Genomic DNA, 25,593 nt, shown 5'->3' on the forward strand with positions numbered 1-25,593 from the left:
ACCTAGTCATTTTTGTCATAAATGTATAAAATCCGCTATCTATTGATAAGAAACTTAAAATTATTTTAATAAATCAGATATATTTAATAGGAACTAAAACCTTGTATAAAGTTATCTATTATTTGCAACGTATTCCAAGTACAATTTATGAGAGCTTAACAGTTATTGAACATAATTAACAATTTGAATTGAATCTATTGTCGTTTCAATAATTTTTAACAAATAGTCCACTGAAAAATTAACATTTTTCTTGCAATATAAAATATAATGTAACAACATGTAAATTGTGATAATAAATTCTGAATTATTTTATAAACGAAGTAGAATTTGTTTGGAAGAAAAGATTTGTATGGAAAGCAAAATAAATCGTACTATTTAATTGCCAATACGAATAAATTGAGAATGATTGCGTGGATTATGTCTAGTACATGGGAAAGAAGTTGCATGCGGGTGAAAGTAAATCAAATGGAAGGGTTCCCACTATTGTGGGTTTGATTCATTTAATGGAGGGTGGCCAAATCAAGTTGACTTTGCTCCACTGCAGATATAACTATCAAGACTTCTCTTGTGCAATTTAGTTATATATTTCGATTTGATTACTATTCATTTAACTTGTATATCTAGAAAGTAGATGCTAATAATAATAATTTATCATAATTACGATCAGCTGATCTATTAACTCATCATTAAATCCTAAGTAAGGAAATGAGACAATTTTAATTAGTTATTGCTTATAAAACTGTACAGAAAAAAGAGGATAAATATGACTAAACAAATTTTTGGAGCGGTACTTTTTGTAAAACGAAATGTTGAAACGTAAATTTTCTTGCAATAATGTAAAAGGTAGAACTAAAATCTATATAAATAAAAATCAAATGCTGTTCTCTGGTATGCGCATCACTTGAGAACGGCTGGACCGATTTGGCTAATTTAAAAAAAAATGTTCGTAACAGTCCAAATAAGGTTTCGTTCATTTATTTGTTAACAAATGCATGTAACATCTTTTTCTCTGCACTAATAATTAATGTTATATTTCTGAACATAATAACGAAAGAATGGTTTATTTATTACGATTTGCTTTAAAATGATGCAACTTTAAATAAATTGTTTCTACGGTGTACGGAGACTTTTTTGACTGACTGTTACATAAATTAAGTAAGAGTTCAGGCTACAATCTGTGGAAACCTACGTCTTTGCGAGTTCAACTATATGTATATCAATCTTGCTAGTTACGATTATTATTACACCGCACAACGTATTACATAAGTAAATAGGCCATTACCTGAACTGCACATCAATTGCTGTTGTCATAAGTTGTTAGTTTAAGTCTGCCACATAAAATCAACAAATTTAGTTAAAAAGATACATGTGCACGTGTTTGTAAACTAATTTTTATGAACAGAAAGTGAAACGCATAATTGACGTAAACAAGAACATGTATGACCTCAATTGGTCCTAATTCCTTCTAATTAATTAAGTATGTTCCTAACCTAAAAAGTATCAAATCGATATTCCCGATTCCATAACAAAATTTATTTACATTGTTTGAAATTAGTTAAGAGCTATTAGAAAACATTAATAAAGAGCAACAAATAAATACAGTGAGCCACAAAAGTATTCGAACGCCTCTTAAAACACAATAACTGTTTTATAATTGCACCAAACGACCTGATTATTTATAATCAATTAGAAGCATTGGTTTATGAAATCATATGAAAAAAAGATTTTGGAAAAATTTTATCAAAAATAAAAAAGGCATTTTCTAAAACTTTTTTATTTGGGCCCTTAATGAAAATTGAAAATATAGTTTTGTACATCTACATATAGTAGTTACACACATGCTGAAAATTTCACCAATGTTCGAAGTTCGAATACTTTCGTGGCTCACTGTATGTGCTACGCGTAAAAGAGATTTAAATATTTCCAACTAGATTAAAAGGAAACATCCAGTGAGACCGTTGCTCGGAGTAATTGTTTTATTTACAAACGAAAGGAGAACATAAGAAAAACTTGAAACGCACCAATTGTCGTGACATAAGCATAACGATAAACAGCTGCTTTTTCTGTAGAGCAGCAAGTCGGTTGGCAAAACGCGATACCACAGAACAGGGTAAAAACACGAGAGTCACAGCAGAGTTGTGCTAATTTAAATACATTCTAATTGAATTACGTAATTTAATTATCTCGTATTTTATATACACAGTATTTGAATTACTTTATAATTGCATCACTAAATTCGAACCTTTCACTTAAATTAATTGCTAATTATTCGGATCATGAGTGTAATCGAAATCATTTCAATTTCATTGTAATACTCGTCGATGATTTTGATCGTAATTTCCAATTCGGGGATGTAACCCGATAACGGTAAGCCCCGCGTGCGTGACATTTGAATATTTCCGGAGCGATCTGAATTTTCCGTCGGGACATTACAATGACCTTTTTCCCATTCGATGATTTTGTTCAGTACTTCGATCAGAAATAAATACAATACATACAAATGTCTCTAGTCGCGCTGCCATTGTTCACGCTACGTTCACGCTGTTCAAAATACACACGGTGGAATATTTTTATACCATAGATCGCGATAGAGCATCAAATTCTGAGTATAAAAGTGTTGACCTTCATATGTCCTAGACCTAACAGTTAACGAGATATTATCCAAAGAAGAATGAAAATTATTTCGATAATATCTCGTTAACCATTCGATTTAGGATATATGTATGAAGGTCAACACTTTTATACTCACGATCAGAATTTGATACTCTATCGATCTATGGTATAAAAAATACGACATTCCATTTTAAAAAAATCAAGGTGACCATGGAATCTCTATGCCTCCACCCACGCAAAAAATGTTTTTGTCACAACATGTCCCCCCTGTACCGTGCAATTTTTTTTGATAACATTTTCCATATTATTGTAAACAACGAAGATAGTCAAGGTGGACATAGTTATCGTCCCACCCTGTATACAGCAAACTAAGAATGTGTTTCTTACTATTCTACACGTTTTATCTCATTTGATAAAATGATGTTTTAATATTTTTAAATATTTGAAATCAGCGTGAGAAAATCTACGGGAAATGATGTGCCGCATGCTAAAAAAAAATTTTTTCTGCGCGTGGTATTGAAAAAACCACAATTTTCTTCAAATTGTGCAAGTTTAACGAATTTTCTCAAGGTTAAAAAACGTTCGTACCACAATCTCCATAATTATTTCATATTCTGCAAAGTTTCAGCTTTCATTTAAAAAAAATTTCATCGCTGTATCTCATTTCGAAAGTTCTTTGATTTTGACACAGATTTCGTCGGTTTGGCCCATAGTGCGGCGCACAGTGGGACCTTTCGTCCAAATCGGAGACAAAATCAAAGAACTTTCGATAGAACTGAGGTAGAGCGATGAAATTTTTTTTAAATTAGAGCTGAAACTTTGCAGAATATGGGAAAAATAGGGAGATTATGGTACGAACGGTTTTTAATCTTGAGAAAATTCGTTAAACATGTAGAATTTGTAATCTATGCCATCCGGTCTTGGAGAAGAGTCCTGGTTTGTTTTTTCTATTGCATAGTTAAATTCTACGAAGTTGAAAGTGTCATTCAGGAATTCATTTTCCTGGACGTCAAGCTCTAGCTTAGGTTTATTTTCCACCCATGGTGGACAAATTTTTTCTATAGCTTTCTCTATTTCTTTATTACAGTTTTCTGCCCTTGCCAGGCTCGTGTTATTAACATTTACCCACTTGGACTTTCGGATTTTTATTTTGTTCCATAGATATGTAGGAGAGATTCTATGATTCAAATTGGAAGCAAAGGTCCTGAATCCTTCTTTTTTTTTCTTATTAATACCTTTTTTGTTGTTGCTACTTGTTTTTTGAATTGTGTCCAATTCTCTGAATTAGGGTTACTTCTCCACTTTTTAAAGGCTGCTTTTCTTAGTCGTACTGCTCTGCTACATTCTTCGTCCCACCAAGACACAGGATTTCTGTGCGTATGATTGGGCATATCTTGCTTTTTGAGCGTACTTCTTCCCAAGTAGCCACGTACGTCCCTAAAACGTACGGTTCACGTCCAAACGTCCTATGTCCATTCTGCGTACGTTTTAGGGACGTACGTAGCTACTTGTGGCTACTTGGGTTTTAATACTATCTATCATTTTATCTATAAATGTCTTATATTTTTTTTATTGTGGTTAAGTTTAAGGAAGCAATTGTCAATGACTCATAACTAGTGTCCATCAGATTGTGATAATAATTGGTCCAATTTGTTCTTTTGCTGGATAGTCTGTTGCTTTTTGTCCTGTATATACATTTCTCTATGGAGATGGATGTAAGTAGAGGAAAGTGATCTGAGCCTAAGGGGTTATCATATTGTGTAACTTCTGTAATGCTTGTTAAATTTCCTGGTGTTATAATCAGGTCTAGGTTGCTGAATTTACCATTTCTTGAATCTAAGTACGAGTTTGTCTCTGTGTTGATAATGTCTAGATTAGCTTTTTCAAGTATATTTTGAAATTTTATACCGTTGCTGTCTGAGTAGTCGCAATTCCATAACATGTTATGAACATTAAAATCTCCTACAATGACATAAGTTCCAAGTTTTTTTAAATCGTCTACAAACTCCTCCCACTCCTTCGTGTTTAATGTTTGCCCCGGTATTCTATAGCATACGATGATTGCTGTGGGTTTCTTTAAACTGGTGATTTGTATACTACACAACTCTGTGTGTGTGTCGTTAATGCTTATATCATTTAGCATTTTGAAGTTCAGGTATTTGGCTATAAAAATGATTATACATACCTCCTCCTTTTTTATTCTTTCTGTCCTTTCTAACTTGATTGTAACCTGCTATTTCAAATTTATCTCGATCTTGGAGCCATGTTTCTGTACAGACAATGATGTCTGCCTTATTACTTAATTCTTCTATTTCTGTTTTTTTATTTTTGATGCTTCTGCAGTTCCAAGTTACTATTTTGAGTGATTTTGTGTCTATTCTATTTGTCTGATTATCCATAGTGTGATTTGTAAAAGTATTTGATTAGATTCTTCTGCTATCTAGCTTTAACAAATGAGTGTTTTGTGCAGAAGTGTCGTACTTTTCATTTACGTCTAAGTCCATCTCCTCCTCTACCTTAGTAGCATTGGGGAGGAATGTTTTAGCATAGTTATGCTGTGTTGAAATTATTTGAAAGTTCGTTGATGTTTCTGTTCTGTTTCTGTTTCTTCACGTGTTTCTTTTTTATTTTTCTGTTGCTTTAATGCAATGCCGTATTTCTATTTGTTGATTTCTATTTCATTATTTTGAAAGATGATGTCTTTTACTATTTTCAGGGTCTTTATATTTTCCTTATCTTGGTTACTTGTTTGCGCATTTGTTTTTACCTGAGTTGTTGTCTTTGTTATTCCTCTGTTCGTTCGATTAATATCACTGTATGTTTTAACACTGTTTTTCCATACATTCGTGTTTTCTTTGAGAGGGTTCTTTGAGCCCCCAATTCTTTTCATTTCATATTCTTGTACTTCAATTGCTTTTTTTAGCATGGGGAAGTGTTCTTTTGTGCACGTAATCGCTACCGGTTTGCTCTTTTTTGCTTTCCTTATGTTGTGTTTTTCTTTTAAGACTTGTATCGACTGGTATCTACTAACATTATTTTGAGATTTATAACATTGAATCTCTTTTTGAAATAGGTATTCTTTACACTCCGAACTAAAAGTTTTGTGTTGTTCATCACAGTGTTCACATACATTGGTTGTAGTCTTTGAGCATACCGAAGTTTCATGAGCATCGCCACAATTCCTGCATTTAGATGGTTTTTTGCATTAGCGTTTCTTATGTCCATAAGTTAGACAGTTGAAGCACATTTGGACTGGTTCTATGTACACCTCTACTTTCATACTATAGAGCCCAAATAGTTGTATGTAATCTGGTAGTACATCACCTTCAAATATTATTATTACGTTTTCACTAGGAATCCATTGCACTTCTTGGCTTACCTTATTGTATATTTTCCTATCTAATCTTCTAGCATGGAGAACTTTACACGGGGATTTTGAGTATTTTATGATTTCCTCGGTATCATATTCTAAAGGAAATCCTTTAATGATTCCTCTCCTTTCAGTTTTGTACTTTGGTACGTACACTACTAGTCCTGTATCGTTCTCATTGTTTTTGATGACAAAAGAATTTGCTTCTCCTTTATTTCTAAACGAGATATCTGCCTTATTAAAGCCCCTTTCGTTGAGATCAAATGCAGCGTTTGTCTGCTTTGAAACTCTTCTTGAAATTTCTATTAAATTTTTCCTTTTTCTGTCTTTGACATTACTTGAGTCAAGTCTTACCTCTAATATTGCTGGTCCCTTATGGTTTTCTGGGTATAACCTAATTGGCATTTTTATTTCTTTGTCTTTTTTTTTGTTAGTCTCCATTTCCATATTGTTTATAGTTAATTTTTTGAAGATTTTATGTGCATCCTCCTTGTCTTCACCATCTGTTTTTCTTTTTAGAGAATAATCCTTGAGGATTTCTCTCTCCTCTTCACCCATTTTTTTTTTCTTTTTAAGTTCCCAAAAAATCGACATTGCTAACTATTACTGGGCTTCTAACGCCTTATCCTCAAATACAAAACTGTTAATGAATTATACAATACGCTACGATTGCGGTAAATTTAATATAAATGTAATCTCCGTACATGAAAACTGTGTCAGCTGAATAGCTTTTTGTTCAACGGTATAGAAGTTGATGTATTGCAGCGCCATCTACAGCGGCGAGTTACAACAAATTGAATAGCGTAAAAACCTTCTCCATGAAAAAATACATATATGTGCCAAGTTTCATGTTGATCGGTCAAACAGTTTCGAAGTCTATTAATTATATATATACATACCAGTTTTACGATATTTTTTTACGGTCGAGAGAATAGCTAATTATTCTATTAATTTCTTAGCGTTATTCTTTGATTCCGTTAATTATGTACCGTTGTGTGTCATAACGAGTGCGTTTGTCATACAAGCAAGTGCATGCACCATTTTTGGCCATACGTGTATGGTAATCGGCGCGGCGGTTTGACAAGAACATTAGGTACGCAATAACGAGTGACAATATGTTACACGTCCCGATGCAGACTTCGAGGTCACGTCCGTAGCATACATTCATCTACAAAGAAAAATGTCGAAATATCTTCAGCAACAGACGCACGGTTTCATTTACGATATCGTCTCTCGCGATTCAATTCGAAAACAAAACGATCCTCATCGCAGTTTTTATTATCGTAACGCATAATAATAATTTGCAAGGAAAGAGAAATGCAAATCATTATATGTAATACATTTTACATTGTGATAAACGAAGTATGTACACGGGTCTAAATGTTGATAATGTTTTATAGAAGAAACGACGTTACATTTGTGAAAGTTTGTAGTCTTTAGTTTATAAAGAAATATAATTGAAATGCAGAACGACAATATTTGATAGTGCTCTCATTGTCAGACGCAAGGTAAGGTTTTCTTAAAAACAAATAGGAAGTTTCAGAAAGATAGGTTCTGACCCACAATACTATTTATCTAATGTTATCCGTACTTTGGAAAATTCGCTAATAAATTAATATTAATTCATATTTATAGTGACATATTGAAGGCCGCGCGAACTCCGTTAGTTAGTCAAGTTTCTTTTCATCGTACATTATAATCTAATTTTAATTTTAGTATTGATGAATTAAAATATTTAATGACATTAAAAACTAATATTATTATTATTAATTCAATAATTCCCATGAATGCATTCTTACAATCTCAATAATCATATTTGTCGAAACACATATCTTATTAAACGGGAATTGAAATCAGTCATTTTGATGGGTCCTGTAGTGTTCGTATTAACAAGCATTGCGAGTGCATACAATCGTTTATAGTCCAGTCAATGAAGAATGCTCATAAGGGGGGTGTAGAGGGAAATGGAAGGTACACAATTTTTAACTTTGGAACTTTGTTTGGACTAGTTAGGAGATAAATATAGTAAAAGTCCCTATACTCCTAGGAGGTGTAAGGGGGGCACGTAGAAGGTCCCCTTTTTCAGTTTTCCGCTTATATGTATCTCGGAAACTATGCGTCCTAGCCTAGCGATAAGACCATTCCATACAAAATTAAAGCTGACAAAATGTGCCACAAGATTGATTCGATTCAGTTTTTCGCTATCTCGCATAGTTTCCGAGATATCCGCGCTCAAAGTTCACTAATTATGAAAAAGAAAATAGCCTGGTGAAATTCGCCCCCGGCGGGATTTTAATCGAGCTTGAACCATTCGATAGCCTACCCAAAAAGACCCCTCTCTGACAAGTTTTAGCCCCATATCTCATCTGTAAGTGTAGTTATTGAGAAAAATCGAAATGCCAGTTTTTGGCCCATTTTCCCTATATATTAACAATTAAAAATTCTGAAAAAAATCTGACACATTTCGGATACCAAGCCATATATTAGGTATCGTTTCCAGATTTTTCCGTTGTAAACTACGGTTGTAAAAAATGAAAAATACGAAAAAAATCGAAAGAATGCAGATTTCATATAAAAGTAGGTCTCGTACCACTTCAGAATTAATTTAGCAATGAGATATTATCAAAAGTATTATGCTCAATTTTTTTCAGATTTTTGTGAGTGTTGCAACAATGTTGAAAAAAATAAAAATCACTTAGTAAGTGTAAGTACAAGTACACTAGTGAGTGTAACTTAGAAAAAACGTCGAAAAAAGTGGTTTTTATTTTTTTCAACGTTGTTGCAACACTCACAAAAATCTGAAAAAAATTGAGCATAATACTTTTGATAATATCTCATTGCTAAATTAATTCTGAAGTGGTACGAGACCTACTTTTACATGAAATCTGCATTCTTTCGATTTTTTTCGTATTTTTCATTTTTTACAACCGTAGTTTACAACGGAAAAATCTGGAAACGATACCTAATATATGGCTTGGTATCCGAAATGTGTCAGATTTTTTTCAGAATTTTTAATTGTTAATATATAGGGAAAATGGGCCAAAAACTGGCATTTCGATTTTTCTCAATAACTACCCTTACAGATGAGATATGGGGCTAAAACTTGTCAGAGAGGGGTCTTTTTGGGTAGGCTATCGAATGGTTCAAGCTCGATTAAAATCCCGCCGGGGGCGAATTTCACCAGGCTATTTTCTTTTTCATAATTAGTGAACTTTGAGCGCGGATATCTTGGAAACTATGCGAGATAGCGAAAAACTGAATCGAATCAATCTTGTGGCACATTTTGTCAGCTTTAATTTTGTATGGAATGGTCTTATCGCTAGGACGCATAGTTTCCGAGATATAAGCGGAAAACCGAAAAAGGGGATCTTCTACGTGCCCCCGTGCACCCCGCTCACCTCCTAGGAGTGGGAACTTTTAGTATATATTGTTACGGGTCTACCGGCATACTAATGTTACGCGTCTGTCGGTATACCCGTTGTATAGAATTGTTGGAAGATTCAGGTTGATTACAGCGTCGTTAGGAAAACGACGCTGGAACGATTGAGAGTCGAAAGACAAACACGAGAGAGAGCGGACGTTGAAGACGTCAAAGGCGATAAAAGCGATTTAGCCAAAGATAAGTTGCCTTCCTCCGAAAAGTAGCGTATTACGGTTAATGAAAGTGTGTCCATTTATTTAGCGAAATAGAGACTTCGTTACATTGGTGTCAGAAGTGGGATTCTGCTGTTGAGCAAGCGACTAGCGGAACGAGATGCAGACTCGGTCTGTTCGTTTGGAGGAGCGTCTCGCGGCTTTGGAAGCTCGACTGCTGGAAAACCAGGCGAATTTTCGAGCGGAGGAGTTCACGTCCATGCAAACACAGTTAGCGAATAATCAGGCCAGTCTTTGCCAACTTACTTCTCTTTTGGAGAGATTTGTAGGGGATGGGAACCGTGAGGCCGCCGGTGACGTAGGTTCACGCGCGTTCAATCAATGTTCGCGTCCGTGCAATGCTAATCCATCTTGTTACCGCGTTAAGCCCGCAAAATTTAACGGTTCGGGTTCATGGAGACTGTACTTGACACAGTTTCTTACCCTGGCAAAGATTAATAACTGGGATGATACTACTAAGAGTCTGGCCCTCGTAGACTCTCTTGAGGGTGAGGCCCTTACGGCCCTGTCGTGTCTCGAGGAATCGAAACGTACCGACTTTGACGCGCTTGTTTCTCGATTAAATATTCAATATGGCAATGAGCACTTGGCTCAGCTAGACCGGTTTAGGTTCTTTAATTATAGACAACGTAGGGGAGAGTCTCTTCGGGCTTTGGCTAACCAAATTTGTTTTCTTTCTCATTCGGCTTTCCCTGACGCGACACCGGAATTTCGCGATAAACAAGCGCATCAGAGGTTCCTCAAGGCGATCGGGGACCACAATCTCAAGAGAGATGTTACTCTTGCTTCGATGAATTGTTCCACACTGGACGAGACACTCGCGATCGCGGTGAGGGTGGAAGCTCTAAATTTTCAGGACTCTTGGAGGTCCCAGCAGCCTATGCAGGAGAGTGCGAGGATGGACACGCGCCGTTTTCGTCCATACGGGGGACAGCCACGTGACTTTAGCAGACCTTTGACTTGCTGGAAATGCGGAAAAATTGGTCATATTTCTTCAAATTGTTCTTTGAATAAGACTAACGCTTCGGGAAACCAGAAGGGATCGTTGTAAAGAGGGTTGCAAACGATCAAATACAAGAAAATACCCTCTGTCGAATTTCTTCGGTTAATAACGTCGCGGTCGAGTCTGGTGTTAGCGTCATGGGCCTTCTGGATGGTCATTCCCGAAAGTTCATTGTCGATACCGGTTCGCGAGTTTCACTCCTAAAGGGGACGTCAGTTGAGGGTTGTTGCTCAATGTCAGGCGAAATACATCTTAGATCCGTTACAGGAGAGAGGGTTCAGATTTTCGGGGAGCGTAGCACTTTTGTTGAGTTTGGAAAACTACGCGTTCGGCATAGGTTTCTCGTTGTCGATATCGAGGAAGATTGCATTTTAGGGCTGGATTTTCTGTCAAGATATAGGTGTTCGGTCGATTTGGAGAATAACTGTTTGCATATTGCCGGAGTAGACAAAATTTGGTTTAATGATTGTTCTATCGATGCTTGGTCTTCGGAAAGTGGCGAAGGCATTGCAGGGGATTCTGAAGACCGGGTTTTGCCAGAGTTTTTGTTTCCGATTTTGGAAGAAAATTCCGTACTCCTGGGCCAGAGTGAGAAGGAAGACTTTAGGAATTTTCTAATTTCATTTCAAGACGTCTTCGCAAAAGATAAAAAGCAGTTGGGAAAGTGCAAGGTAGTGAAGCATCGAATAGATACGGGAGGTCACGCACCTATTAAACAAGCTCCCCGTAGGGTTCCCGTTCAGCGAAAGGACGAAGTACGGCAGTTAATTGCGGACATGGAAAACCAGGGGGTGATTGAAAAATCGGTTAGCTCTTGGATGTCGCCGGTGGTTTTAGTTAAAAAGAAAGATGGTTCGACAAGGTTTTGTATAGATTATCGCCAGCTAAACAACATAACGAAGAAAGATTCATATCCCTTACCTCGGATTGACGATACTCTAGATGCGATTGCGGGATCTTCGTGGTTTACGGTTTTGGACCTGCAGAGTGGTTATTGGCAGATCGAGATGGATGAGAGGGATCGCGAAAAGACTGCGTTTTCAGTAGGCGAAGGGTTATGGCAGTTTAGGGTGATGCCGTTTGGGTTGTGTAATGCTCCAGCTACGTTTGAGAGGTTAATGGAAAATGTTTTGGGAGATTTGACTTGGCGAAAGTGTCTCGTTTATCTAGACGATATTATCATTTTTGGGAAGACGTTCGAAGAGGAACTGCAAAATTTGCATTTGGTATTTGATAAACTACGCGTAGCAGGTCTTCTTGTGGCTCCTCAAAAATGTTCTTTTTTTCAAGCAGAGGTGAAATACTTAGGGCACATTGTTTCTAGGGAAGGTGTTAAAACGAATCCGGAGAAAATTTCCACGATCAGAGAGTGGCCTAGACCGAGGAATAAGTCGGAAATGAAAAGCTTTTTAGGGTTGTGTACTTATTTTTCGCGGTTTGTAAAGAATTATGCCACTGTTGCAAGGCCGCTTTTTGACTTGACGGAAAATAAAAGTTTTGTTTGGTCAGAGAAAGCGGAGAAAGCTTTTGAAGAGTTAAAAATTTGTTTAACTTCAACACCGATTTTAGCTTATCCTTCGCACAGTGATCCATTCCTGTTAGATACGGATGCTTCGAATGTCGGTATAGGGGCGGTTTTACTGCAGGTTCAGGATGGTGAAGAGAGAGTGGTTGCTTATTTTAATAAATCTCTAAACAAATCAGAAAAAAACTATTGCATTACCCGAAGGGAGTTGTTGGCGATAATTAAAGCTATAGAGCATTTTCATCATTACTTGTATGGAAGGAAATTTACAGTACGTACAGATCATGCGGCGTTATCGTGGTTACTTTCGTTTAAAAACCCTGAGGGTCAGATAGCCAGATGGTTAGAAAGACTTCAACAATACGATTTCACGATTTGTTATCGGAGTGGTAAATTACATTCCAATGCTGATGCGTTATCTAGAAGGCCTTGTTGGACAGATAATTGTAGGCGTTGTTTTAATGCAGAAAGTAGGGACGAACATTGTCAGGAGGTTGAAGAAATTCCAATCCTTCGTACTCAGTGTTCTTTGTTTGAAATGCAGGATTGGGAGAGTTCTCAGAGGAATGATCCACACTTAGAATTGGTTTTTAAAAGTAAACTGTTGGGAAAAAAGCCGCCTAAAGAAGTTTTGACGGCTACGTCACCGGAGGTTAAATTTTATTTCTCATTGTGGGAATCTTTAGAGATTCGAGATGGTCTTTTATTCAAAAAGTGGGAATCTGCGGAGGGAAAAAAGATAGTTTGGCAATTAGTGGTACCGAGAGAAAAGAAAGATGCAGTTCTTCGTGAGGCTCATGATTCGACTGCTGGGGGACATTTCGGCATCAATAAAACAGTTTCTCGGATCAGGGAACGTTTTTATTGGGTTAATTGTATTAAGGATGTAGAAAAATGGTGTAATCGTTGTGAGGTTTGTATCTCTAGGAAAGGCACGGCTAATCGTGGCAAGGGATTGTTGCAAATTTACAATGTAGGTTCTCCTTTCGAGAGAATAGCTTTAGACATCTTAGGTCCTTTACCAAAATCATTTTCTGGAAACCGTTTTATGTTAGTTGTGGCAGATTACTTCACTAGATGGCCAGAAGTAATACCTTTACCAAATTTTCAGGCTAAAACCGTAGCTAATGCGTTAATTAAGGATATTGTAAGTCGTCACGGAGTTCCTCAAGAAATTCATTCTGATCAAGGCCGAACTTTTGAATCAAATATTTTTAAAGAACTAATGATTTTGTTGGGCACTAAGAAAACTAGAACGACTCCTTTACATCCACAATCGGATGGTCTTGTAGAAAGGTTAAATAGGACAATTCTTCAATATCTTTCAATGTTTGTGTCTAAGCATCAAAGGGATTGGGACGAGTTAGTCCCTCTTTTTCTTCTTGCGTATAGGTCTGCTCAGCATGAAAGTTTAAAATTAAGTCCATCAATGATGTTATACGGTCGAGAAATTTGTTTGCCATTGGATTTGTTGCGCGGAAGTCTTCCAATTAGGAATGTTTTGTATTGTGATTTCAATTTAGATTTGAGAGATAAAATGGATACTATTCACAAATTCGTTAGAAAGCAACAAGAAATTTCTTCGTTTAAAATGAAACAGCAATATGATTCTAAAGTAGTGGAGAAATCTTTTCGGGAAGGGGATTTGGTATGGTTATATCAGCCTCTCAGAGTAAAAGGGAAGTGCCCTAAACTTCAATGTCATTGGGATGGACCGTATGTTATTAACACAAAATTGAGTGATGTTGTCTATAGGATTAAGAAGAATAAACAGAAATTTAAAGTAGTTCATGTTAATAGACTTGCGAAGTTCAATGATAAGTAGTAGTAGTAGAAATTATTATTAAAAAAATCAATAATAAGCCTTAGTTTTCGAAGATGCTAACGTTATTCCTGGTTTGCTAGGAATCGCTGGTCTACTAATTTGCAGGAGTACAAGAAAAGAAAAGGAAAAGCAAGTTGTGGAGGGAGAAATTGAAGACCGCATACATTAGAATTATAATATTGTTGTTATTTTGAAGTTACTAATTGTTAATTGATATTGTTGTATTTCGGCCGCTAACCACTCCAGGTTTTTAAGCCGTGGTTTTCCCTGGAGCGTCGGGCAAATGCCGGGTTAGTTGGTGATTTTGGAGGGTCCACGGTGTTTGTTTCATTATTTTTGCTCCTACAAAATCACAGGTCATTTTTTTTAATTTTTGAATAAAGTTCGTTTTTTTTTTTTGGAGGAGGGGGGGAAGTGTTACGGGTCTACCGGCATACTAATGTTACGCGTCTGTCGGTATACCCGTTGTATAGAATTGTTGGAAGATTCAGGTTGGTTACAGCGTCGTTAGGAAAACGACGCTGGAACGATTGAGAGTCGAAAGACAAACACGAGAGAGAGAGCGGACGTTGAAGACGTCAAAGGCGATAAAAGCGATTTAGCCAAAGATAAGTTGCCTTCCTCCGAAAAGTAGCGTATTACGGTTAATGAAAGTGTGTCCATTTATTTAGCGAAATAGAGACTTCGTTACAATATATATGTTTACCTCCTAAATAGTCCATACACAAACCCAAAGTTAAAAATTTTGTTGCTTCCATTTCCCTCTACAAGTTTTCGTTGACTGGACTATTATTAATATGTCACAATCCTTATACTATTATTTACTGGTTTATTGAAAATTGTCTAGATATAAATTTGCTTGTTTCTCGTGCCGAAGGCGCATGCAAACGAATCTATGTAAGTAATGTTTTATGCAGGGGGACATCGTTGGGGCGCGTCCATATTCGCACGTTCCCACGTTCAATTTATTTTGGAAATTTAGAGTAAAGTTCAATGACACCCCGTTACATAACCGATCAATTTCAACTTTTAAATACATATGTACATAGAAATTTAGGTTAGCATTGAAATAACTGTGTTTTTTCTGTTATTGTACTCTCGCTGCATTTATCGTGTCTTACTGAAATGCGGGCGTCTAACCAATCTTAATTAAATTACAAGCTCTTGTGAAAACTAGCTCGATTCAATCATCCGTGTACAGTCAGACCTTGTTAACGTTGATAATATTCTGTAAAATTTTAGCAAACAAAGCAACGTTCACTTTCGGCTAATACTATCATCAACAAGAGTTATGCTAATTTAAATATATTGTAATTAAAGTACGTAATATAATAACATTGTATTTTATATACACAGTATTTTTGAATTACTTTATAATTGCATTACTTAATTCGAACACCTTCCACTTAATTTAATTGTTAATTACGCGAATCATGACTGTAATCGAAATATAATAGAATGTAATTGGAATACAATATGTATAATGTAAGTTACTCAATGTGTACATTATTACTCGCTTAATGTGAAAAATATCATTCATTTCTATCCGTGTTTCTTCCGTTTCGCATTCGCAGACAATTTAATTTCATGTTTACGTTTTGCGTCTGTTCTTGTTCCGTGACTGGACACTGGGCATCATCTGTTTTCTTTAAAAGTTGCTGACAATTGCCATCAGTGAATGTGACCGCATAAGTGATTAGTGTCACACGAAGAATGTTTTCTTTTTAGATTTTTTCTATTAAATGGTGTTACTTTTTTCTGTAGTAATTTTGTCCTATGTCTTTCGACAATTTATATTTCTTTACTGAAACGAACAATAAACTCGTTTATTTTTTTAAACACATGAATTTATGAATAATACCATATTCATCACTGATACTCTAATCTTTCTCGTTTTCTTTTTCTACCTCTTATTCTTCTTTGTATAATATTACATAATCCATAATTACTACACAGCGGGTTTTATGCATTTATAAGAAAAATGAGTATTTGTAACTTGGAAAAGTAAAAACATTCGATGAATTTAAATGTACTATTATATTATTTTCCACTTATTATACATATTATATATGTATACATTAAAAAGGAAAATAAATTTTTTTATTATTCCAGAGTTTGTTAGAATTCAGATAGAAAGTTTTTATTTTGCATAAAGATCCGCTAGCTAATAATACACTGTACATACTTTGTAATTGTACAGTGCGCATCAGCAGTTTAGATGTACTCTATTATTTTAACAAAAACGCACCCTCTGATGAATCTCCAATTGATGTTCTCATCGTACGTTTTGAATACCATGAAAAATGATGACTGCTACTAAAACTATTCCTATATTCCTATATACCACTGCAGGGAAGAATTTGTAGCCAAAATATGAAAAGGGGCCGTACCAGAATTTTAGACTTGCTTTTCTTGTTGTTTGTAACTCTATATCGTACACCATTGGTATACTGTTCGTTATAACAGTGAAGTTAGTAAAATATTAAGGGACTCAGCATGAAGATAGCCGTAGAATTGGTTGTTAGAAAACGAAAACTGGCTGCTCAATAAAACTTTGGCGGATCAACCACAGCGCAAAAATGATAAATTGTGAGTATGTAGCAGATTCTGTACATGGAAAAGCGACTTTCCGCGGACGCGGAAACTTTTCCTTTCCCAAGTACACCCGGCCCAAGGGATGGGGTGCCCGGCCGAAGGATTGTCCATTAAAGGTGAGCGCATACTAGAGGGTCGCGGGAAGGCCGCGGATAGTCTCGGGAAGGCCAAAGCCACCGATGGACGACCATGCGGCAAGGGAGCAGGGCTACCTGCTATGGAGCCGTCGGCCCGCTAGAGATTTCTTCCCGCGTGGACGTTCATCGGCGGCTTTGGCCTTCCCGAGACTATCCGCGGCCTTCCCGCGACCATCTAGTATGCGCTCACCTTTAAGTGGTGATGGCTAGAAACCTTGACCAGGTCACTAAAAACTCCTTGGCAGTGACGGTTACCAGATGCATTCATTGGGGAAAGAAACTTTCTCCGTGTCCTTGAGGGACAACACATTTTCCCATGTTAACGGGTTTCTGGGACACGTTACTGCCTCGGCCGCCAAAAAAAGGATCCTTCGACCAGGCAGAAAGCTCGCGATATTCTTAGAGTATTTAGTCCAGTCAATGAATGCGCAAAAGGGGGATGTGTAGAGGGAAATGAAAGGAACACAATTTTTTACTTTGGGACTTACGAGAAGACCTCACGTATCTCGAGAACGCCGGATCGCAACGACTTTCTGTGTGGACATAGCTTACGCACCCTCATGAACTATGCAATTGGTTTTAGCCGCCAACGCGAACCCGTTTTCGAGAAATTCGTTCCCGTGTCGGTATTTTTTATAAACATTTTTTTTCACTTTCTTTATTATTTTTCTACGTGCCCTTCAATTTTTCAAATTTCAATTTCAACATCAATTTCAACTCTTCGATTTCAACTTCAATTTTTGAATTTCAACTTCGTCTTCAATTTCCATTTCAACTCTTCGATTTCAACTTAAACTCGTCAATTTCAACTTCAATTTTTCAATTTCAAATCTTCAATTTGTCAATTTCGAATTTCGATTTCAACATCAATTTCAAGTTCAATGTCTACTCTTCAATTTTAACTTCGACTTCAATTTCTATTTTAACTTCAATTCCAACTTCAATTTGCATTTTAACTTCAATTTCCGTTTCAACTTCAATTGTTCAATTTCATCTTCGACTTCAATTTTCATTTCAACTTGAATTACAACTTAATTTGCATTTCAACTCGTCGATTTCAACTTCAGCTCGTCAATTTCAACTTCAATTTTTCAATTTCAACTCTACAATTTCTCAAATTTCGATTTCAACATCAATTTCTACTCTTCTATTTCAACTTCAACTCTTCAATTTCCATTTCAACTTCAGTTTCAACTCTTCGATCTCAACTTCAGTTTTTCAAATTTCAACTCCAATTTCCATTTCAACTTCAATTTCTCAATTTCAACTCTTCGATCTCAACTTCAATTTTTCAAAGTTAAGCCTAGCTTTATCAGAAGAACGCATGTAGAATAGACATTAAAAGTGTAATAAAAATAACAATTGCAATTAAATCACTATAAAAATAATAAAAATTGAAGTTGAAATCGAAGAAGTTGACATGGAAATTGAAGTTGGAATTGAAGGTGAAATGCAAATTGAAGTTGAAATTTGTAAAATTCAAGTTGAAATTGAAGTTGAAATCGAAGAGTTGAAATTGAAGTTGAAATCGAAGAGTTGAAATTGAAGTTGAAATCGAAGAGTTGAAATTGAAGTTGAAATTTGTAAAATTCAAGAGTTGAAAGTGAAGTTGAAATCGAAGAAGTCGAAATTTAAGTTGAAATCGAAGAAGTTGAAATTGAAGTTGAAATGGAAATTTGAAGAGTTGAAATTGAAGTTGAAATTAAAGTTGAAATGGAAATTGAAATTTGAAAATTGAAGAGTTGAATTTGCGGTCGAAATTGAATAATTGAAGTTGAAACAGAAGAGTTGAAATGGAAATTTAATACGAAGTTGAAATTGCCGAGTTGAAGTTGAAATAGAAGAGTTGAAATGTGTGGAAATTGAAGACGAAGTTGGAATTGCCGAGTTGAAGTTGCAATCGAAGAGTTGAAATTGAAATTTGAAAAATTGAAGAGCACGTAGAAAAATAATAAAGAAAGTGAAAAAAATATTTTAAAAAATGCCGACACTGGACACGGACCCCGACTAATCTCGCGGTAGACATTCGCTCAACCCACTCGGCCACCGACCGCTGTGACCAGGGTTTTCACTCATGGAATATAACGCACATGTCGCATTTCAAAATAGATTTTCTCGAAAACGGGTTCGCGTTGGCGGCTAAAACCAATTGCATAGTTCATGAGGGTGCGTAAGCTATGTCCACACAAAAAGTCGTTGCGATCCGGCGTTCTCGATACGCAAGGTCTCCTCGTTAGTTTGGACTAGTTAGGAGGTAAACATACTAAAAGTCCACACTCGTAGGAGGTGAGCGGGGTGCAGGGGGGCACGTAGGTCCCTTTTTTCGGTTTTTCGTTTATATCTCGGAAAATATGCGTCCTAGCAATAAGACCACTATATATAAAATTAAAGCTGACAGAATGTGCCACAAGATTGACTTGATTCAGTTTTTCGCTATCTCGCGTGGTTTCCGAGATATCCGCGCTCAAAGTTCACTAATTAAAAAAAAAATGTTATGCCTCACGTTTTTTGCCTTATTTGACTAGCTAACTCTTCGGTCCTTTTTTACTCCTACGAAAAAGGTCATGTAAGAGGAAGTTGTAGAGAGAGCATTAAATTTTCTTCAATAATATATGATAGTTTACTATTTTATCTTCAACCGTTTAAAAGTTAGAGCAAAAACTTTATGTGTATATTCCGACATTTTGCAGAAAAACTTAACTTTCGTATTTTTCGTTATTCCACTGCTGTCGATATTGAGTCGCCGCGCCGCGCTGCGCCGTCGCACAGTGGGTAAAATCGACGTTCTAGCTGTTCACGCCTATTTCACCATTATTTCAATACATAAAGACCACATTAAATAGGTCGTTGGATTCGTCTTGCCGTCAGCTATAACATTATTGAATAAAAAATATATAGTTATAAATAAATAATGAAGGTGACCACAATTTTTTATTGAAAAAAAATTTTTTTGGAAATTTTTTGTATTGATATTTGTAAAAGACTCTGCACTGATTACTTTTCGTAGGAAACATTTTTTTGTCACATCACCGGAAATGTCTCAAAACTCGTGTGAATAATGAATAATTTGGCCACGATTTCGATCGAACTCACCACTGTGCGCGTGTCATGCGACGCTTTAAACTATCATAACTTCGGTTCCCCGGATTATCCCGGATCTAAATTTTGCACGATCTTTTAGAGGAGATCTTGCCGAAAATGTTCCACTTTGTCAGACCATGGGAATCCCCGGGAATGACAACTTTATCCCTTGTCAAAGGTGAAAAACTTCGACGATTTTCCTTAGTTGATTAAATATTTTTTTTCATAATAAATTATGAACAATGACGTTTAGTTTCTGGTGCGTTCTCAACATAGATATATATTCTTCATATAAAAAAAAATTGGTCACTCAATCTTCAGTAGGTTTTTCAGGACATCATTATGAAGAAAAGGAATTTTTTCGGTGATAAATCGTATCTGAAAAAGTTTGATCTTTGAACGTTTATTGTAACGAGAGTTTTTAATAGCTTTAATTAATATTATCGTTTTCGAATGTAATAGACATTTAAGAAACATTGTGCATTCGTTAAAAATCGATATGAGGACTTTGAGTTTTTAGCCCGTGAACAGCTAGAACGTCGATTTTACCCACTGTGCGCCGGGCCGACTATGCCAATTCGCGTCTAGGTCGCGCTCTGATTGGTCCGTGTTTTTCGTTAATAACGCTTAAACAAAGCCGCGGACGCCATTTTTGCAGAAGAAAATGTCGCTTCAGATGACCTCAGGAACCTCCCATTTACGGATTCTGCAAGAGTTTTGGGACACCCTGTATAAGAATTCAAGAAAAGATCCGTAGGCCTGTGATTAGATTTTCGTGTTAGAAACTGCTGTCCGCTGGAACGATGCTCTTGGAGCAAGAGATATTTTTGCTAAAATTGTTTGACCCCGATAGAGGAACCGCAGCTCCAGCTCTTTGACTCCTACGACTCTAATTTTAGCGAACGCGTGATTCATTCAGCTACAAGGGGTCTAACAAGACCCCGCAAACGGTAACCATTTTTTTAGCCTTATACTTCACACGTTTTAAGGAATGTACCTCTAAAAATCATTCTGCACAGATTTGATATTGGCAGACTATTAATTTATTGATTAATTATTGCTTTAAACCGATTAGTTTATTTAACAAGTACATTCTGGTAAATGCGACGTTAAGGGGAGCAAATGTTTGGCCATGCCTGATTTATAACATCGAACTTTGTTAAATCTTTAATAATTATAATCTACATATGAAAATATTATTTCTGCCCTGTTTAATTCTCATTTTCTGTTGCAAAGCAAGCATTTCAAGAGACAATACTTCTTTCTCCATATTTTCTAATTGAGAGCATAATTTTGCTTTCTCTTCTATAATTTCATCTTTGTTATCATTACGTAGTGGCTTTAGACATTATTATTTAGATTCATCATTGGTTTTTATCTTTATATCTTTAATTTCTTGTGTAATTATATTTTTTCTTCCGTCTAAATTATTATTGATTTCTTATTCTTGTTCTTTTATCATTTCGTTTCTCTCTTTTTCCTGCTTTCTTCACAAATGTTCTTCTTCTATAATTTTTTTTCTTGCTCCTATTTTTCAAGATCTTTCTTCTGTCTTCGACGGTACAGTTGGTGGTCCTTTCTTAGGATCCACCGAACTTTAATTTTTCATTCTAGAATGCAGTGTGCGTTTTGGAATCCTAAACTGGTCAGCGGCTTCCCTTAATGATAACCCACCACCCACTGTAAAACCCACTGTCGAGAGCTTCTACGATGGATTCAACAGAATGAGATTCTAGATTTCTGTTCAATTTTTTATTTTTATTCAATCTTTTACTTTCCTTCAATCTGTCATTTTTAATAATATCCTTAGATTTTATGTACACTTTTCGCTTGCTCTTACTTTTAATTTGTTTTTATGATACTTGTTAATTAATTTTTTCGACTGGAATCAAAAGTTTTATATCTAATGACGGCCCAGTATCAAATTTAATTTTTAAGGCAAGTTTACAATCTGAAAAAAACGTTTTTTAGGAATTATATCGACATGAATAATTAATTTTCGAGGTTAGGTATTAATACTGATGGGTCATTCCATGCCAAATATGTAGATCACTTTTTGCAGGCACCATCGTCGATTTTGTTCTAAATGAAATATGTTGTAGTCCATGTGAAATTAGGGTGGTTTAAGTCGTCATTATTCCGGTTTCGAATTTTTTAAAAAATGGCAGGCCTTCAAAGTTTTCAATTCTTTCCCATTTCGGCGAAAACGTGCCTCACTTACGAATTTTTATCTCGGGAACTATTTGTCCGATTGAGCTACATTTTCTTTTGTTTTATTCGGAAAGGATTGGGCTATTACAAAATAATTTTTTCAACCCCGACAATCAACTTTATAATGTCGAAAAATTTAAACTGTAGCGACTCGATCGCTACCGGTTCCGAGAACTACGGTATATTTCACCTAGGCCCGGTACGGGCCGGCTGAGGATAGGCCTGCAATACATCTGGCGAACAGATTCGCACAGGCTGGAATTACCCGTTTTTTGGGATTCTTTGTAGAGTCTTTGTTTCGTGACGGGTACGGCTAAGAGAGGTATACGCACATACCTGGTAGTCACCCCCGCACGAACAAGGGACTTCGCGCGGAACGTGTCCACGGCCGAGCCGTCGTTCCCCTTCCACAGGGCACGCTGCCTTTTGTCAAAGGCTAAATAAATAGCCCTCCGAAAGCGTCGGAGGGTCTCTGTTGACTTTCCGATTGCTTGCTGTGAACTTCGTTGTATTCCGTTCCGCGCTCTTCGACATTTATCGTGACGTACCACGAAGTACTTTCTTTCGTACGACCTATTATAGTGTGAAGATATTCAACGGGTTAATAAACGAGTGAGTTACGTATATATGTGCACTACCTATTTCATCTCCTTCAAAACAAATTCTATTTTTACGTTTTCTTCGAGGATGGGGCTCAGTGATTTAAATTTTGAAAAAAATATGGTAATATTCCTTGAAGAGCTTCCCCTTTAAAATGAGCCCTTGAAAAAGATGGTATCGTTAAAATTGGCGTCACAGTGACCTGGCAAAATACGCTGTGTACCTCCGTTTCAGGTAGAGGCGATTCGAGCGTACCGCTATTATGGTTCGTTGACCATATACCGCATGTTATTATACATATCTGAATGTATTTTTCGATCAGTTACCCGATGCAATAAAATAAAAATGTAGTTATGTATGAAAAAACATCGATGACCTTGATAACTCCGAAAAAAATGACCTTCGAAAATGTTGAGATGTAATTATTTTTCTGTATGTTTGAATGTGTATGCTAACCGCGCCTTTACTCGTGATTGGTTGAATGGTATGCCTGGCGTGTGATTGGTGCATGAGTTTGCTACACATGTATGAGAATGACTCGCTCTCTCCCATTTTTTCTTTGTCAGCTTTTGTAATGTAAAGAGAAAGGTCAGAACAAATTTTATGTGTAACAAAAATGTTTATAAAGCTTTAATATTGTAAGGTTCTAAGGCAGAATGTGTCGAGTGATTAATTCGCATAAAAGGTATGTTATGTATGATCTGTTTGTACAACTTGCGAATGAAAATTATTTAATTTTGTAACACACGTGGCCTGTAGTGTGATTTCTAATAGATCGAATTTATATTACAGGCGCCTTTTAGAAATACTTTCTGAAATACTTTAAGAAGTACTTTCAGTAATATTCCTTTTGTTTCGTTTGAAGAGATATAAAGCTTAAATAACTCATTTAATGAATAAAATACATTTAAAGGAATCTATTCTGTTGTTTGATACTCCATACACACAAAGCTAGTCAGTATATAGTCGGGAGATACCTCATGTTTAACAGAAAAGAAATATTCGTGCCAGATATTTGGTCCATTGACAAGATGCATATTAGGTAAGAAATATTTTTTGCATCACAATAACCTGAAGAGAGATATTTAGGTGTCCTGTTTTAGACGAAACACCTTGTATACTATCTGTACCCGCGACTTTGTCCACGTCCAATAACAAATCCAAAATTTATAAGCAGAAAGGTGCCTAAATGAGGGCGGAAAAGTCGTGTTTGGTCACTAATGACGTCACAACTTTTGAACGAATCGACTTTTTCGAATGCGGATTTCTCCTAAACCTTCCCGAAGAAACGCGCTGCGTCTAAGGCCGTTATTAGACTAGGCCACTGGTGGGCAACTTGGTGGCGCAACTTGGTGGCGCCACCGAATTGAAGAGCTTTTATGAATCGGTAACTGGTGGTACCACCAAGCGTTCATTCCAGTTCATTCCCGCTGTCGATGTAACGCTGTGTCGTGTTCTTATGTATTTTACGATAAATGTGGTGGTAATTTGAACGTCAATTGTTCATGTTTTCGCGATGCTGGTGGCGCAACTTGGTGGCTTTGTCTAATAGGCTACATTCAAATCAATACCCCGGCTGGTGGCGGCGCCACCAAATGTTGCCCGGCCGGTTGCCGATGCCGTCCACCAGATCGGCAACTATTTTTGGTGGCTCCACCAGTTACCGTAGTCTAATAGGTTACATTTGTTTCAATGCCCCACGACTCGGTTGCGCCACTGGTGGGCAACTTGGTGGCGCAACTTGGTCGCGCCACCGAATTGAAGAGCTTTTATGAATCGGTAACTGGTGGTACCACCAAGCGTTCATTCCCGCTGTCGATGTAACGCTGTGTCGTGTTCTTATGTATTTTACGATAAATGTGGTGGTAATTTGAACGTCAATTGTTCATGTTTTCGCGATGCTGGTGGCGCAACTTGGTGGCTTTGTCTAATAAGCTACATTCAAATCAATACCCCGGCTGGTGGAGGCGCCACCAAATGTTGCCCGGCCGGTTGCCGATGCCGTCCACCAGATCGGCAACTATTTTTGGTGGCTCCACCAGTTACCGTAGTCTAATAGGTTACATTTGTTTCAATGCCCCACGACGTGCTGAGCCACTGGTGGCGCAACCGAGTTGCGCCACCAGTGGCCTAGTCTAATAACGGCCTAATGGCTCAAATCCCAACTTTCTACGTTCAGCCGTTCTTAGTTGATGCCGTCACAAACAGACAGACAGACAGACACGATTTTATTATACTTATAATAATATTATAATTTTATTATACATATATGTATATGTGTATATACATAGATAGAGATCGAGATAGAGATATGGCCAAAGTGAGACCCTGTTTGCTTTCCGATCTCCACAACTTGTTTACAAAAACAGTAAACAGACGCCGTGCCGCGTCGGAGCAGGCTTACGTTGCCACGGAGCGTGCACGAATACGGAAAAATCAATTCAGTACTAGCAATAGTTTTTTGCAATTATCTCGGAAACTAAGTCCGTGCGCCGCGCCGGGTAGATGTATAGCGAAAAGTTGTTCAGAATGTTGTCCTTGACAACATATGTCAAGGTCAAGGTCATCCGAGATTGTTTGAGAAAATTATAAATTATTTTCAAGTCTTCTATATCAGATTTACATAAGAAGGAACTGATACAAAGAGGAAAACTGTTCTTGCCTTTAAGAAGCTTTGTTTCTATTGTCTTACGTTCGTTCTCATAATTTGGTCATTGCCATATACTACATAGCATGGTTTAGTTTATGTAGGTCTTGAATTTCTGCTCCGCATGGGCAAGCACTGTTAGCTATAATGAGGCGTTTAAATTATAATAATTGGAACGAGATCTCTAATAACAGAAACTAAAAAATCTCTGGAAAGTCCAAGTCTAGTGTACCATGGCTTACCTTTGTCCTTCTGATAAAAAATCTAAAGTAGTTCGAACCTTCAACCCTTTCTCTACCGTGGACGAGATATCTGGCTCCCCTGTTGTCGAA

General features: G+C 36.7%; 1 protein-coding gene and 1 long non-coding RNA gene across 5 annotated transcripts in view; both read left to right on the top strand.

Annotated features, from left to right (window-relative positions):
• The window catches only part of Axed (BTB/POZ domain-containing protein axundead), a 315,604-nt gene that overhangs the window by 146,212 nt on the left and 143,799 nt on the right, over positions 1-25,593 (top strand). The window lies entirely within an intron of this gene.
• Positions 16,781-24,078, top strand: LOC143219311 (uncharacterized). Its single transcript, XR_013011292.1, has 2 exons — positions 16,781-23,299; positions 23,407-24,078. It is a non-coding gene; the product is annotated as an uncharacterized LOC143219311 (long non-coding RNA).

Source organism: Lasioglossum baleicum, chromosome 2, assembly GCF_051020765.1.
Source record: "Lasioglossum baleicum chromosome 2, iyLasBale1, whole genome shotgun sequence".
In the NCBI taxonomy this organism is placed as follows: Eukaryota; Metazoa; Arthropoda; class Insecta; order Hymenoptera; family Halictidae; genus Lasioglossum; species Lasioglossum baleicum.